Source organism: Capra hircus, chromosome 17 (genome assembly GCF_001704415.2).
Source record: "Capra hircus breed San Clemente chromosome 17, ASM170441v1, whole genome shotgun sequence".
NCBI classification, from domain to species: domain Eukaryota; kingdom Metazoa; phylum Chordata; class Mammalia; order Artiodactyla; family Bovidae; genus Capra; species Capra hircus.
In genome coordinates, this window is record NC_030824.1 from 19,919,519 (window position 1) to 19,933,854 (window position 14,336).

The window sequence follows — 14,336 nt, forward strand, 5'->3', positions numbered from 1 at the left end:
ATGGATAGGTGGATGGATGGGTGGATGGATGGATGGATAGTGGATGGATGGATGGATGGGTGGATGGATGGATGGATAGTGGATGGATGGATAGGTGGATGGATGGATGGATAGGTGGATGGATGGATGCATGGATGGATGGATGAAGGGGGGAAGGATGGATGGATGGATGGATGGATAGATGGAGAGCAGGTGAATGGATGGATGAAGGTGATGAGTAAGGAATGGTGGGTGGATGAGGGAGGAAGGATAGATGCAGGGATGGATGAAAGGGGGGATGGATGAAAGGGGGGATGGATGGACAGATGGATGGATGGACTAATCAACCAATGGATATCAATTTAAGTGTTCCACTTTTCAGAGGTTACTTTTTTAACCAACCCCCAGAGCCAAGCATGTTTTTATTCCACTAATATCCCCCGTCAGGCTTCCTGCTAGCCGCCATGGGGGACACAGATGAGCATCATTATCCCCATGAATGTCCTCCCAAGCCCACACAAGTTCTCCCCAAGCCCCAGGATGCTGGGCTTAGAACCCCAGGGGGAAAGCTGCCTCTGATTCCAATCTCCAGAATCCCAGTGGGATGGACTCAAGGCCCACCCTCCCCTGGGCACCACTTCTCCTCAGCCCACAGCCAGCACCCCTTCCTCCTGGGGAAGGGGAGAAAAGAAAAGCCTGTCGACTGCAGCCTCAGAAACATTTCCCTTGTGGCCAATGGGATTCACAGCCCTGGGTATCACGACACATCATGCCACACTCAGGCACCAAGAAACAGCCAGAAAAACAGCTTCCAGTGGGTCCAGAATGTGGCATACACCCTCAGATCTGTTTTCATTGGGCAGGTTTCCAGGGACCTGCTCCCCTTCTCCCCACCCAGCTGAGCCAGGACCCAGGGACCAGCTCAACACGAAGCGTTACCAAGAGGGAGTTCACAGAAACACCCCTAATTTCTGGCTTCTCTGAAAACTAGGGACTCACACGTTGCAGGCAGGCATGTAAAATGGTGCAGTTTCTGCGAAAAACAGTCTGGCAGCACCTCACGAAGATAAACAGAGAGATACCGTGTGACCCAGCAATTCTCCTCCCAGGCATACAGCCCAAAAAATGAAGGCAGGTGATGAAACAAAACAAACACGAATGTTCAGAGCAGCACTATTCACAACAGCCAAGAAACAGAAACAACCCAAACATCCTTCAGCTGATGAGTGGGTAAGTAGACTGTGATGGATCCATTCACTGGAATAGTATTTAGCCATAAAAATGGACACATAGGGCTTCCCTGATGGCTCGATGGTAGAGAATCCTCCTGCCAATGCAGGAGACTTGGGTTCAGTCCCTGATCCGGGAAGATCCCACATGCTGCGGAGCAACTAAACCCATGTGTCACAACTGCTGAGCCTAAATTCTAGAGCCTGGGAGCTGCAACTACTGAGCCCATGAGCCGCAGCTACTGAAGCCTCGAGCCCCAGAGCCTGTGCTCCACAAGAGAAGCCACGACAGTGAGAAGCCCCAGGGCCACAACTAGAGAGTAGCCCCCACTCGGTGCAACTGGAGAAAAGTATGCGAAGCAATGAAGACCCAGTGCAGCCAAAAAGAAATTAAATTATTTTTAAAAGGGGGAGGCATATAAAAACCATGAAAATATTATGCCAAAAGGAAGAAGCACGTATTGAATGATTCTATTTATGCAAAACGTCCAAAAGAGGCAAATCCACTGAGTCAGATGCAGGCTGGCGCCTACCAGAGGCTGGGGGAGGGGAGGATGGGAAGTGACTGTTAATAGGTATTAGGTTTCCCTTGGGAGAAGGCAATGGCACCCCACTCCAGTACTCTTGCCTGGAAAATCCCATGGACAGAGGAGCCTGGAAGGCTGCAGTCCATGGGGTCGCTAAGAGTCGGACACGACTGAGCAACTTCACTTTCACTTTTCACTTTCCTGAACTGGAGAAGGAAATGGCAACCCACTCCAGTGTTCTTGCCTGGAGAATCCCAGGGACGGGGGAGCCTGGTGGGCTGCTGTCTATGGGGTCGCGCAGAGTCGGACATGACTGAAAGCGACTTAGCAGCAGCAGCAGCAGGTTTCCCTTGGGATGATGAACACATTTTAGGATGAGACAGTGGTGACAGTGTGGCACGCCACAGAATCTATTACACATCCACAGACCATACACTTTAATATGGTTCAAATGGTAAATCTTAAGTGTATTTTTCTGCAACAAAATCATTTAGGGGCATGACCGACTGGAGGTGAGCAGGGGTTGCCCACGTGGGATGGACATCCCTCTCCCGATTGCCATGTCCCCTCGCAGTCTGCTACCTTTGTTTATATCCCCAGCCTGAAACAGGACTAGATGACCTAGAGCACAGTTCCCCTTCTCCTTCGGGCCTGGGTGCATGGATGGGGCCCTTGCCTCCACCATCACTTCCCAGGAACCCTCCCCCAACTCCACCTCCCCAACCTGGGTTCCCAAAAGCCTCTTTCTTCCTGCCACCCCCATGGGCCCCACACCACGCACCTCTGCCATCTGTTTACCCACTGTCTCCCAGACCCCGGAGAGAGCTCACAGCCAGCAGTCTGAGCCCTATCTTGGATCACCTGCATAGCAGGAGCCCCGGAGGCTGTGGGCCGAGTCACAGCCCCTCAGGCACTAAGGCAAAAGGTGGTGCCCTGCAGCAGGTCACCCTCACCCTAGAAACGCACCCTCTCGACCAAGCCACCACCTGCCCACACACTGCTAAGTGTGGAAAGTGGCCAGCTAGGTTCAACTTCCAATTCTGCTACTATGTGGCTGTGTGACCCTGGGCACAGTACAGACCTCTCTGGGCTTTTTTTTTTGGTTGGTTGGTTGGGGTGGGCCCTCGCTGCCGTGCCTGGGCTTTTTCTATTTGCAGCAAGCGGGGGCGCCTCCTCATTGTGGTGCATGGGCTTCTCACTGCGGTGGCTTCCCTTATTGCAGAGCACGGGATCTAGGCACACAGGCTTCAGTAGTTGCAACACTCGGACTCAGTAGTTGTGGCTCGAGGACTCTAGAACTTCGGCTCAGTAGCTGTGGCACATGAGTTTTAGTTGCTCTGGGGCATGTGGAATCTTCCCGGATCAGGGATCAAACCCAGGTCTCCTGCATCGGCAAGCAGATTCTTCTCCGCTGTATCACCAGGGAAATCCCCTCTGAGCTTTATTAACATCCCATCTGTCAAACTCTCTCCCTAGGGCCAGCGGAAAGATGACTCTTTGGAGAAAGATCTATGGAAAGCTCAACACACATAAATGAGTCCCCAGGGGCATCCCTGGTGGTCCAATGGTTAAGAATTCACCTTCTAAGGCAGGGGACGAGAGTTCGATCCCTGGTCAGGGAACTAAGATCCCACATGCCGCGAGGCAACTAATAAGCCCTTTTGCCAGACAATGCTCCGCAATGAAGATGGGGAATGCTGCAACTAAGACCCGAAGCAGTCAAATAAATAAAAACTTAAAAGGTATTTTTAAATAATAATGAGCCCCCCAAATCAGAGCTAAGGCTGTTACCACCCTGCATTGCTCCAAATACTAGGGGGAGGAAGGGAGGCAAGTTAACAGCCATGATGGAGCTGATGTTACCGGCAGAGGTAGTTACCGTGACTGTCTCCGTGATGCAGATAAGCAAACTTAAGCTGGGGAAAGAGAGCCGACCAAATGGTGCAGTGAGGTTGGACGAGACAGGGGAGCCCCACTCCTGATGACGGAGAAAGCAGAGGGCTGACTCCCCGGGGTGAGAGGGGCCTCGCACAGTCTGGAAACGAGGAGGAGGGTGCTGCCCTTCCCCGCGCTGCGACCTTGGCCGCAGGACAGCTCACTCAACACCCTCTAGTTACAGATGAGAAACTGAGGCAGGAAGAGAGTCAGCAGGCTGTAGCCTCATTACCAGACTCCGCCCTCCTGAACTGGATCACTCCGCCCTCGCGGTGCAGGCGTCTGGGGCAGGGGCAGGGGCGGGGGCAGCGGCAGGAATGGGCGGAACTGACTGGTCTGCGCTGAGCCCAGGGGCCAGGCAGGGGAACGGCTCCAGACCCACACTATAACCAGGTCCCAGGACAGAAATGCCTCTGCAACCTGGCTGGGGGACCATGGATGAGATCCCCACCCCCACCCCAAACGCCACATCCTGCATCAAACCTTCCAAGGAAGGGGCTTCCTGCCACTTGAGTGGTTGTGCAGTGCTGTGCTTAGTCGCTCAGTGGTGTTGGACTCTGCCACCCCGTGGACTGTAGCCAACCAGGCTCCTCTGTCCATGGGGATTCTCCAGGCAAGAATACTGGAGTGGGTTGCCATGCTGTCCTGCAGAGGATCTTCCCCACCCAGGAATCAAACCGGGGTCTTCTGCATTGTAGGCAGATTCTTTACCAGCTGAGCTACCAGGGAAGCCAGGATTCTGATTTCCACTGCAGGAGGCACAGGTTCGATTCCTGGTCGGGGAACTAAGAGCTCGTAAGCCGCAATCCCGCAAGTGCAGCCAAAAAAAGAAAAAACCTTCCAGGAAAAACACACCCCTGGCACCCGCCCCATCTCTTACCTCCCTGAAAAAGGATCCCCAGCTACTGGGAGAACTTCCCACCGGCACCCCCTGCCACTCATTCTGCTCGGAGAAGCCCTCCCAGGGTCCTCGGAGCTGTTCCTCACTACTGGCAGTTCGGCCTCATCCACGGGCACCCGCTCACCGGAAGAATCCGATTTCCCACATCAAACACGACTGTCCCCATTCAACAGAACAGGAAATGGAGGCTCAGAGAGGTGAACTCACTTGCCCAAGGTCACACAGCGAGGAAGCAGCCAAGCTTCATTCTGATCCCTTAAACCGCCAGCCCAGTGCCCCGCGCCCCCTTCCAAAGCCAGCAGAAGGGAGGCGGTGCTGGTTGGAGCCGTCAAGGAGGCCCATTTCTGTTTCCAATTTAATTGGTACATTTGTGTCCGCTGGGCTGCAGCCAGCTCGGCCGTCCGGCACTGCTCCCCTGCCAGGGCAAGATCTGCTCAAAATCACTTCCTCCTCGACCCTTTTTCTTTTTTTCCCCTCTTTTAATTTTAAAAGGGAGAGAGAAAGAGGGAAGCCATAGCCCTGACAAAACCTCCTGGCACACCAGGTCTCAGGGTTCCACACGAGAACCCTTGCCGTGCGACGCGCCCTCCCTCCGGGGTATTTTACAAACATTACGCCGGATTTTTCCTGGCTCTTCCTCATTAAGTTCTGGGCGCCCCAGGAGGGACGTGGTTTCCATTAGACCCAGCTCCTCCATCTGGCCTTCCAAACGGTAATTTTCTCTGCAGAGAGAAGGCGGGGGGGGGGGGGGGGGGGGGGGGGGGGCGGGGGCGGCGGGGCGGCGGGGGGGGGGCGGGGGCGGCGGGGGGGCGGGGGGGGCGGGGGGGCGGGGGCGGCGGGTGGGACACACAGAGACGAGGCTGGTGTCTGGGCAATAGGGGATGGGGCCCTGGCACCAGCTGTGTGACCCAGGCAAACCGATTAACCCCCTGCCCTGAGGCTGGGATGGGTATGGGGGGCTATGGAGTAGGTTGTAGGCCCAAGACAGGGGTAGCTATGTGGGGGCTCAGCATCATGCCTGCTGGTGGTGAGATGCCGTGACCCGGTTACTAATTCTGGGAGGACCCTGGCATTGGAAAGGATGAGGGGTTTGTGGTCCTGGGTCCGTCCACTTGGCTTCAGCCTGGATGGGACTGAACCAACAACCTAAGCGAAAACAGGCTGCAGAACACAGCTCTTGACATTCTGCTGAGTGAAATAAGCCAGACACAGAAGGACAAACACTGTAGATTCCACCCAAATGAGAGCCCCAGAGTAGTCAAGAGGAACAGAAAGTATAATAGAGGGATAGGTGCCCGGAGCCGGGGGAGGCAGAAGGGAAGTTCGTGTTTAATGGGCACAGAGTTTCTGTTTTTCAAGATAAAAAATTCTGGTGATGATGGTGATAATGGTTGCACAACTGTGAACGTTCTGAGCTGTATATTTAAAAACAGCTGAGGGACTTCCCTGGAGATTCAGTGGTTAAGACCTGGAGCTTCCAAAGCAAGGGGTGTGGGTTCAGTCCCTGGCTGGGGAACTAAGATTCCCACATGCTGCACAGCATGGCCAAACAAACAAACAAAAATGGCTGAGACGGTAAATTTTTTGTTATGTGTTTAAACTGTACCATAGCTAAAAAAAAAAAAAAAAAAATTTTTTTTTTTTTTTAAACACACACCTCCTCCAGGGAGGCCTCCCTGATTGCTAGCTAAGAGCACCTAGCTGCTCTATGGGGGTTCCCACTGTCAGAGCCACCCCATGAAAAGAGAGTACTGCCAAGAACACTGCCAGGGGTCCTACCACTCAGTGGACCCTCAGACCCAAGGGCTGAGTGGACCACAGTTAAGGGCTGATGGCAGGATCTGATGGCCACACGACCCGACTGGGCCTGCAGACCAGCGCCTCACAGCTCTGGTCCCTCAGCAGTGCCCGGTAAGCTGAGCTCTCCACTGACCAGTCGCTTCTACCCAGATGGCCTGGATGCAGGGAGGGGCTGACTAGAAACTCTATGCCTCTTAAGATGGGTCCCTGTCCAAGGGTGAGGCGGGCAGCCCCTGGGTTCCCACCGACTCCCCGGCACCAACATCTGGCAAACGTGTCCACAGCTGTGCAGCTACCGGAAACGCCTGCTCCCAGCCTCCTCCGCGCACACAAGCCCTCAAGGACAGCTTTCCGAGGAATTTATGGGGTCGCCTCTAATATTTCAGGGCAGATCTCTGGGGGACGTCCTCCACCACATGTGAACAAGGACAAATGTTTCTGCTGCTAAGAATAGCTGCTCTAGGCTGGGAGCCCACCCACTCATCACCCGCCCTTCCATACATCACCTCTTCCCCAACCCCCACCAAACCACCCGTCTGGACTCAGAGGGCCCACCTCCCACAGGCCTGGCTGCGAGACCCCCTACTGCCACCAAGAGGCCCAGGCCGAAGGGCAAATGACCCACTTTGATCCGATCCATTCAACTCTCAAATGTGGATGCTTAAGGGGCCACTGAAATAGCCCGAGGGCGTTCGCTGATGAGTGAGTGTCTGATGATGGAGAAATGACCAGGAATCGAAGGTCCTCCGGCCCTGCAGCCAGGAGTTCCAGATGGCAAACACGCTTTCAGTGCCCAGGAGTGGCAAGAGTGTCCCTGGGATTTGATTATCCCTTTGGGGAGAACGGAGAATCTAAAAAGCTCCAGGTGGAACATCCCTGGTAGTCCAGTGGTTTAAGACGCTGCGCTCCCAATGCAGGGGCCCCAGGTTTGATCCCTGGTCGGGGAACTAGATCCCACATGCTCCAGCTAAAATCCCACACACTGCAACTGAGACCTGGTACAGCCAAAAAAATGAATAAATACAACTAAACATTGAAAGGAAAAAAATTAAACTACTCCAATACAGAGGGTCCCAGGCCAGAAGTTGGGAAGGGAAAAGAGAAAGGGGGCCTGTGGACACCCACCAGCCGCCTGCAGTATCTCAGGCCAGGCTGGAACTGTGACAAGGGAGGACAGGTGGCGCTGTGTGTGCGCATGGGGCACAGGAAGGGGCCGGCCCAGGCCATCACAGCTTCTGATTTCTTCAAGAGAAGAAAGTCTGGAGCTTCTCTAGTGGTCCAATGGTTAAGAAGTCACCTGCCAGTCACTAGACACAGGTTTGATCCCTGGTCCAGCATGATTTCAAATGCCACGGAGCAACTAAGCCCTGTGAGCCACAACTACTGAGCCTGTGCTCCACAGCAAGAGAACCCACAGCAATAAGAACCCCACGCACCACAACTAGAGAGTAGCCCCACTCGCTGCAACTAGAGGAAGCCCTCATGGCAACAAAGACCCAGTGCAGCCAAAAAAAAAAAAAATTAATTTTTAAAAAAGGGAGAGAGAAGAAATTCTGATTTTGAGACATCCCTCAATTTGAAATTTTTATTTAAAAAACACTGGACTAAAAACCCAATGCAATAAATCAGCCTGACATCCAAATATAGCCCATGAGCTACCAGGATATGACCTGTGGCTTCTGACATGTGGTCAGCTGGGAGCCACAAGAGAGGGCCTGGCAAAGTCTGGGGAGCTTGAAAGAGGAGGGGGGCCCAGGGGGCCCCTAATTACAACAGGGAGTGAGAGGGACAGAGGCCACTTACCCACCAGCAACACCATCGCAGCCCCAACAGGACACACACTGAATGTGAGAGGAAGACAGGCTCACCTCCAACCCATGGAGCTGTTTATGGCAAGCTACACGCCAGTGTTCTTGAGGTCCCTCTGGTACCCTCAGTCCTGGCCTTGGGGTAGGCTGACCCCGCCTCTCAGGTCTGGCCAGTCAGCACCAGCTGAGGCAGCACTTGGTGCAGTGATTGGTTTGGGTGGGGCTTTCAACTCTGAGCTGATAAATCTCATTCCCAGGACTTTAGCTGGGATATCAGGAACAACATGCTTACCTTCCACTGGGGCTACTGAGCTGGGATGAGTCTGTGCTACCACGGACTGGACACGAAAAGCACTTTGTCACCTGAGCGCCTGGATCCAACAGTTCCTGAAGCTTACCCCAAGCCTTCTGTGTTAAATATAGGAGGAGCAGAAAAGTCTGCCAATTGCAACCAAGAGACCTATGATAGCAACACCCTAAAACCCAACTTCCAAACATCATGAAATCTCCCGGGAATCAGATTTCCTCCACCCTCTGGTCCCCTCACCTGTACAGGTAGTGAAAGTGAAAAGTGAAAGTGAAAAGTGAAAGTGTTAGTTGCTCAGTTGTGTTGGACTCTTTGCGACCCCATGGACTATAGCCGCCAGGCTCCTCTGTCCATGGGATTATCCAGGCAAGAATATTGGAGTGGGTAGCCATTCCCTTCTCCAGGGGATCTTTCCAACCCAGGGATCAAACCCACGGCCCCACGGCTCCTGCATTGCAGGCAGATTCTTTACCACTGAGCCACCAGGGAAGCTGCTGCATACCGGTTGGGAGAGGTATAAAAACAGCCAGAAGGAGAGAAGAGAACTGAGATGGAGCCTGGGACAGACTCAGTGTAGCAGGGGCCAGGCAGGAGCCTGGAATCCGTTTGCCCTGTTTCTCACCCGACAGAAGTGGTGTCTCCCAGCCCAGCCTGAGCCATCAGTGGTTCTAATGGGGATACAGCAGACAGTGGCTTTGCAGATAAAGGTGCCTCTCCTGGCTGACTCAGATCTGGGTCATTCCCCAACCACAAGCACACCCCACCCACACTGCCCCAGGCAGTAAATACAGCCCCCAGCCTTGGTTTCTGGAGTAACATCACGAGTGCACTTTCTCTCTCTGAACATCTGCTACCCTGAACCAAACATGCTGATAAACAGAGGCCGGCTTAAGGAGGTCCCAGCAGACCTGCGGGGGCCAGAAGGCAGGCATTGTCTGCAGCCAGGAGGCCAAGGGGGCTCTGCCCACCCTTGGGTGCACCCTGGGTCCCAGTCACACCGGGGCCTCAGTTTCCTGGGCTGTAAAACGGGCAGCTGCTGCTGGCTGGGAAGGTAGCCAAGACTTGAACCAGCAGATGGAGATCCTGGCCCCACCCTCCCTCCACTTCTCCCACCATCCCCCCTTCCCTCCTCAGCCTCCATATGACCATTTCACAGACTGAGCACCTGACAGCAAAGAAGCCTGTCTGTCCAAGGCCCCCAGGTAGGCATGGGGCAGCGGAAAGACCAACAAACACAACTTTGGCTTCCAGGTTCTAAGCAGTCACTGTATTAGATCCAAAAGTGAGTGTCTTGCACTCACGATCCCAGCTAGTCCCTAACACGGTGTTTGTTGGCATCAGTTCATTGAATCATCCCAACATCATTGGGGGCAAGACTTGAGGCACAGAGAGGCTAAGTAACTTGCCTGAGATCACACAGCCTGGATGCAAAGCTCTCTCCAGTATTCAACTCTTATCCACTGTGCCATCACCAGAGTACTCCTGTCTTTCTTCCTGGACTAGAGGAGACCCATCCCCCCAACCACGCTCCAGGTCTCACACCCAACATCACTGCTCATGGGTTCAGGCCAAGTTTTGCCAGCTGGAGGCGCCCACGGATCTCTGGAGAAGGGCTACCCATTTTCAAGTCTACCCAGTCAGCCCCCAAAGCTTGCTGCAAAGCCCTGACCCCAGGCCCTGGAAGGAGAAGCCAGGCAACTTCCTGGCCCCCGGCCCAGCCGCCGGCCCTCCTCCTTCCCTCCTCAGGGCCTGGAATCCTCCTTCGCAAAGTCCTGCTGCCTTGTTTCCCATCCCCCACAAACCCAAACATAAGATCCATGAAAGCAGGAGCCACCTCTGCTTTGTCTATCACTGAGTCCCAGCACGTCACACACAGCAGGCAATCTATAAATGCTTGTTAAATCCACAAATTGTCTAAGAGCAGAATTCTAGGCTCTGAGCTGAAGATCAAAGACCACTTTGCAAACACAGAAACTGAGGCCAAGACGGTGTCTACCTAAAGCCAGATTTCAGGATGTTATCTACACTGGGCCAGCGTGTCCCAGAAACTGATCCACAAACACACTGCCCGCTCCACTGTCAAGGTGGCCCAGGACTCTGATCCCTCCCTCCCAGAAGCCACAGTGCCAGCCCATCCATTAGCTATGACTCCAAAGGCTCTCACCACCACCAAGGGACTGTGCGATTTTCCCCAGGTAGCCTGTCCTCTCTGAGCCTTGGTGTCTCCATTCATCAAGGGCACCTGACAAATGAGGCAGCTTCCCAGGGAACAGTGACAATCCGAGTGCTGGTGAGCTGCCAAGCATATGGGGAATGGGCATTCTGGGCTTGGGAAGGGGTCTGGCATGGAACCAGGGGGCCCCTTCCTTAGAGATGGGAGAGGCTAGAAGCAGGCGATGGTCGGGTTCAAGAATTTGTGGATTTACGGACTTGTCAGGGGATCTAGTGGTTAAGAATCCACCTTCCAAAGCAGGGCTTGTGGGTTCGATCCCTGGTTGAGGAACTAAGATCTCACATGCCGAAGAGGAACTATGCCTGTGAGCTGCAACTATTGAGTCCCGCACACTCTGAGGCCCACAAACCACAACTAGGGAGAAGTATGTCCTGCAGCTGAGACTTAACACAGCCAAATAAACAAACATTTAAGTTTTAAAAAAACTTCTCTCCTGAGTCGGGAAGATCCCCTGGAGAAGGAAATGGGGCAACCCACTCCAGTATTCTTGCCTGGAGAATCCCATGGACAGAGGAGCCTGGTGGGCTATAGTCCAGGGGGGTCGCAAAGAATCGGACTGAGCAATCAAGCATTAAAAAAAAAAAAAAAAGATTTGTGTTCTGGGTGAGGGAAGTGGGTTCCAGACTCTTCATATGGGGCTCCTCACACCACTGGGCACTCAACTACCCTAGATGGTTCTGGGCCCTCAGGCTTGGGTGGGAAAAGACATCACACAGACCCCTCCCACAGATTGCTTCCCCCAACCTCCAAAGATTGGTGGCAGGGGCGGGGTTGTCACCGGCTATGTTAGTTTCCTCCGATCCACTGTAAACAAATAATCATGATCCGGGTGGCTTAAAACAATAGAAATTTATTCTCTAACTGTTCTGGAAGTCAGAAGTCGGAGATTTAGGCATCTGCAAGGCCACGCCCTCTGAGGGCTGAAGGGGAGGATCCTTTCTGCACTCTTTCAGCTCCTGGAGGCTCCAGGTGTCCCTTGGCTTGTGGCCACATCCCTTGGGTTTCTGCCCATCTTCACTGTGGCCATCCCTCTGTGTGTCTTCCTCCTCTTTCTGTCTCTCAGAAGGACACCAGTCTCTGAACTTAGGGCTCACCCAGATAACCCAGGATCACCTCATCTCAAGACACATCTTCAAAGCAGGTCACGTTTAGACACAAGCACATGCATTTGGGGGGCTATCCTTCACCCGACTACACTGGCCTCGGGTTTTTTTCTGATCGCCCGTCTACTGAGCGCTCACTCCCCGCTTGGCCCCATGGACAAGGCCCAGCACAATCCCGTGAAGCAGATGAGCAAACTGAGGAGCCACACGCCCAGAGTTTGAATCTGGGCACAAGGGCCTACCTCCCACTTAGAGGAAGCACAAGACTCTCACACCCACGCCTCCAGGAGAAGGCCCACGGGTGATGACTCACCCCCCACCCCCTCGCTGCACAGGCCAAGAAGGGGCGGGGGGGGGCGGCGGGGGGGGGGCGGCAGGGGCGGGGAAGGGAAGGGGGAGGGGAGGACACAAACCTCAGAGTCTCAGTTTGCTCCTGTGTCAAATGGGAGCAAATCCCACCTGCTAAAGGATGAAAGAGGATCCTGAAAGGAGAGCCTCTGCCCCCTGAAAATTACCAACCCCCTTATTCCCAGCCCTGGCCAGGCCCACACAGCTGCCCACCCAGCCTCCCACTCTGCGCAGAAAGGGCCCATTATGACATCACAGGCCTGGAATTATGTTATTAGCCTGGGAAGGAGGCAGGACCCAGGGACAAAGGGCTCATTTGTCATGCAAATCCATGACTGGGGTTGGGGGGTGCGCGGGGACAGCCCCTCCTGCCTTCCAGCTTCAGAGCTATGCTGACAAACCAACTCCCTGCCTTCTAGAAGCATATGGGCATCTCCCATCCTCAGATCTGGTTCCAACGAGGCTCTCAGACTGGGAAGTGGGCCCTTCCCCAGGTTGGAGCCAGATTCCCAGAAAACAGCACCTGCTCTGAGGAAGGTCGCCAACAGAACCCGGGTCCAGAGCCTGTCTTCCCTACAGCTGTGCCACTGTCCTCTGAGACATGAACACCAAAGGGCCTCCTGAGGATGAAATAAGATCATCCGCTTAAAGAGCTGAGCAGCGCCCGGAGGCACGGAAACAGCCGCATAGGAAATGCCACTACCTATTAGTCATGCCTCTCTCTCAGTAAGGTGCCTGCAAGCTGTGTGTCTTTGGGCAAGCTGCTTACCCTCTCTGTGCTTCATCTGGAGAGGCTTGTGGGCAGGACCTGATACACGAAGGTGTGCAGAATGCTCACTCCACAGTGTCAGTCCTCAACACACAAAGCAGATGCTGTCAGCACGCCGCTCCCACAACCTGAACCCCTTGGGGGGAGGAGGGCACTTTCCTTGCTCACCAGCCCCACCTCCTTCACTATCCAGGAGGTGCAGACTTTCTGCGGATGCTTGGCAGGTTCTATCAAGGCATTCTTGAGTAAACATACAATAACTGTTTTTTCCAAAGACTCTAGCTTTCCAAGAATACCCCCCCACCCCAGTGCATTCTCAACCCTTGGGAGCAGTCGTCCTGGGGTGCAAGGAGGTGAGTTTACCATGAATTCCAGCTCGAGGGACCTAGGTCTCCCTAGCCAGAGCCCTTGCAGGTGTGCACATCCATCCACGTGGACCTTGAGGGGACAGACCCAGGTCCACAGTTTGTGGGCAACACCGAATCAGGCACAATAGTTTTCTAAGTGTAAGTCGCTCAGTTGTGTCTGACTCTTTGCAACACCATGGATTATACAGTCCATGGAATTCTCCAGGCCAGAATACTGGAGCGGGTAGCCTATCCCTTCTCCAGTGGATCTTCCCAACCCAGGAATCGAACCAGGGTCTCCTGCATTGCAGGCAGATTCTTTACCAACTGAGCTAACAGGGAAGCCTATAGTGAAGTCGCTAAGTCATGTCCGACTCTTTGTGACCCCGTGGACCGTAGCCCACCAGGCTCCTCCGTCCATGGGATTTCCCAGGCAAGAATACTGGAATGGGTTGCCATTTCCTTCTCCAGGAGATCTTCCCAACCCAGGGGTCGAACCCGGGTCTCCTTAATGCTGACCTACCAGGGAAGTTTTCTAAGATCGCTTACTATGTGCCCAGCGCCAGCGACACAGTGATGACCGAGATGAACAAAATTCCACACGGAGAGGCTGGGGGGACATGGCATACAGTAAATTGCACGTGACGAGAGCCGCAAGCTAACAGAAGTGAAGATGGAGAGGTGGAGGCCTGTCTCAGGAGGTGACATTTGAGCAGAGGCTCAGTGAGGGGAGGGTGTGAAGAGCTCAGAGAAGGGAGAGCACAGCAGGTAGAAAGGTCCCAAGGCGCAACCCTGATTGGAGCTTCTGAGAAACAGCCAAGAGCCTTCTGCAGTTGGAATGTCCCTACGCCCCCACCCAACTCCCTGACCCTCCCGGCTCTGTCCGGCAAAGCCAGAACCCGAGACCCTGAGATGCGATCAATATCCCCTCCCTCGAGACACAAGCCTGCATCACTCCATCATGACTGTCGTCATCACTCCTCTCAGCAGCTCAGACCCCCACCTGTTCCAGCCTGGGATGCTCTGAAACTCTCCCGAATCCGGAGGCAC

At 54.1% G+C, this 14,336-nt stretch overlaps 1 protein-coding gene and 1 non-coding gene across 17 annotated transcripts in view; one reads left to right on the forward strand and one right to left on the reverse strand.

Moving 5' to 3' along the window:
- The window catches only part of NCOR2 (nuclear receptor corepressor 2), a 236,218-nt gene that overhangs the window by 167,431 nt on the left and 54,451 nt on the right, over positions 1 to 14,336 (reverse strand). The window lies entirely within an intron of this gene.
- On the forward strand, positions 7,245 to 7,318 carry TRNAG-CCC. Its single transcript has one exon. It is a non-coding gene; the product is annotated as a tRNA-Gly (tRNA).